This window comes from Schistocerca piceifrons, unplaced genomic scaffold (genome assembly GCF_021461385.2).
Source record: "Schistocerca piceifrons isolate TAMUIC-IGC-003096 unplaced genomic scaffold, iqSchPice1.1 HiC_scaffold_325, whole genome shotgun sequence".
Lineage (NCBI taxonomy): Eukaryota > Metazoa > Arthropoda > Insecta > Orthoptera > Acrididae > Schistocerca > Schistocerca piceifrons.
The window spans coordinates 90,001-92,500 of record NW_025728543.1 but is presented as its reverse complement, the minus strand read 5'-3'; positions in this window follow the sequence as shown (position 1 = coordinate 92,500).

The following is a 2,500-nucleotide window of genomic DNA, read 5'->3' as shown; positions in this document are numbered from 1 at the left end:
ACCAGCACACTGAAGATGTCCACCGCGCTTCGCACCGGGCCCGCGAGGACCTACTTTGGCCGCACGGCGCCGCGCGCAGGGTGCGCCGGCGCGCAGCTGCGACGCCTGCCGCGTCCGTCGGCCGGCGCGCCTGCCACTGGCCGCCCCCACCAGCCGGCTGTAGCGCGTGCGCCCACGCACCGCGCGGCCAGCACGCCGGGAGGCGCCCCCTCACCGGCCGGGGACGGTCCCACCCAGCCACCGCCGCGTATCGCTTCACACCCAGATGCCGTTCAGTTTCGTCGGCATGGTGGGTATCGCTGGAACAACCGGTTAGTACCTCAACCTATCGTCGCCATCACCGATTCACCCCTAGCGAGAACAACCGCACCACAACAGGTTACCATTTGTTCATTTGCGTAACTTCACCAGAAAACGCAGGCGTCCATCGCCATTTGCAACTTCAACGATTATTGCATGCCTGTGTCAGGTGTCACGCCACACTACGTCTGCCCACATACACGCAACAAAATGTGCACGCCTAGACAATACGTGGAAGGTGGCCCCCGTACGTATGCGATGTCCATTGCTCGAACGACTGTCAACCGGCCTCTGTAGCATGTCGCAGATATGGAACGCGGTGCACCATGCCATCACGGTGTGTGAGGAGAGACGACTAGGTCCGAATACATCAACAGACAGCTCATGCTGATCGCCATCCACGGCGTCCGTTCCTCCCACACGTCTCTATGGCGTACCACACTGCAATCCAGCTCTCATAGGGAGACGACACGTAGCTGCGTGCACAATATTTGCACTGTATGGTCCGCCGTTTTTGGGCGCAGTCGTTGTGCGGTCACACATGTGCCACGATGTATCATTCAGTACATAAGGACGAATGTGCAGTACAGATTGTGGTTCACGCGTACGACATCAGCGGACAGTTGACACAGGCCGCACCACAACGTAGCCTGAGTACGTCGCATGCGAAGGGCATTGAACATGCAAACTTCTCACCAACCAGCTTGCGAAGGCAGGGGGCAAGGTGGGGACGTGGGGAGGGGCGGCATGTACGTCCTGCTGCCATCCACATTACAGTGTACAGCAGGAGCATGTGGAAAGTGAGCAAGACTTGCAACGTGTTTAACATGAAGCGATACACAGGGGTGCGGGCAGTGCGAGTAGCGAACTATATTGCGAGGGTTGCGGGTGGGCAACACTACAGTAATTGAACGAGTCGTATAACAATTACAGAGCAGGTTTAGGCGACAACGTGGGTTACGTTAAGGCGACAACATGGGTTAGGTTAAGGCACAACATGGGTTAGGTTAAGGCACAACATGGGTTAGGTTAAGGCACAACATGGGTTAGGTTAAGGCACAACATGGGTTAGGTTAAGGCACAACATGGGTTAGGTTAAGGCACAACATGGGTTAGGTTAAGGCACAACATGGGTTAGGTTAAGGCACAACATGGGTTAGGTTGAGGCACAACATGGGTTAGGTTAAGGCACAACATGGGTTAGGTTGAGGCACAACATGGGTTAGGTTGAGGCACAACATGGGTTAGGTTGAGGCACAACATGGGTTAGGTTGAGGCACAACATGGGTTAGGTTAAGGTACAACATGGGTTAGGTTAAGGTACAACATGGGTTAGGTTAAGGTACAACATGGGTTAGGTTAAGGTACAACATGGGTTAGGTTAAGGTACAACATGGGTTAGGTTAAGGTACAACATAGGTTAGGTTAAGGTACAACATAGGTTAGGTTAAGGTACAACATAGGTTAGGTTAAGGTACAACATAGGTTAGGTTAAGGTACAACATAGGTTAGGTTAAGGTACAACATAGGTTAGGTTAAGGTACAACATAGGTTAGGTTAGGTTAGGTTAGGTTACACGTTGTTGTACGGAAAGGTGTAGGGGGGGGGGGGGGCGGGGGCGGCAGGTTCGTTGATAGTGATTATAGTAAGTGAATGCTTGTGACATGATCAGATTTGTCACGTCAGGATGCACCTTTGGCTTATTAGAGGCGGCGCTCCAATTCTATGCTTGTGTGAGACCTGTGTCTTTGACTCATGTCATTGTTTGTGCGCTGTGACAGGAGGTACTATTGTGATGTTGGGTGCACCGTTGTATAGGACATGTGTGGGTGTTGGTGCCTGGTCTGCGCAATGGTGGATGTCGAAAGGCTGGGATATTGTATTTTCCGCACGGACCTCCTGGTCTGGTTGTGATAGTGTGGATTGTGTAATGTGGCGGAGAAGATGCACTGGATGTTGTTCCATGCTGGTGCTTACATATTGTATGTGCGCCTGTTAGAAGCAGAGAGTGGTGCGTGATCAGAGTGTCTGGCTGACGTGTGGTTCCCATTTTGGGCAGACTCTTTCAGCATGTATACGGACAGTTGTGTATATTTGCTGTAGTTTGATGGCTCTGCATTGATTACTAATCAGCGCCGTGTGTACGGGTAATCTGGTTCCAGTCCAAAATGTTCCATCTGTGTACATTAGTGACAAAGAC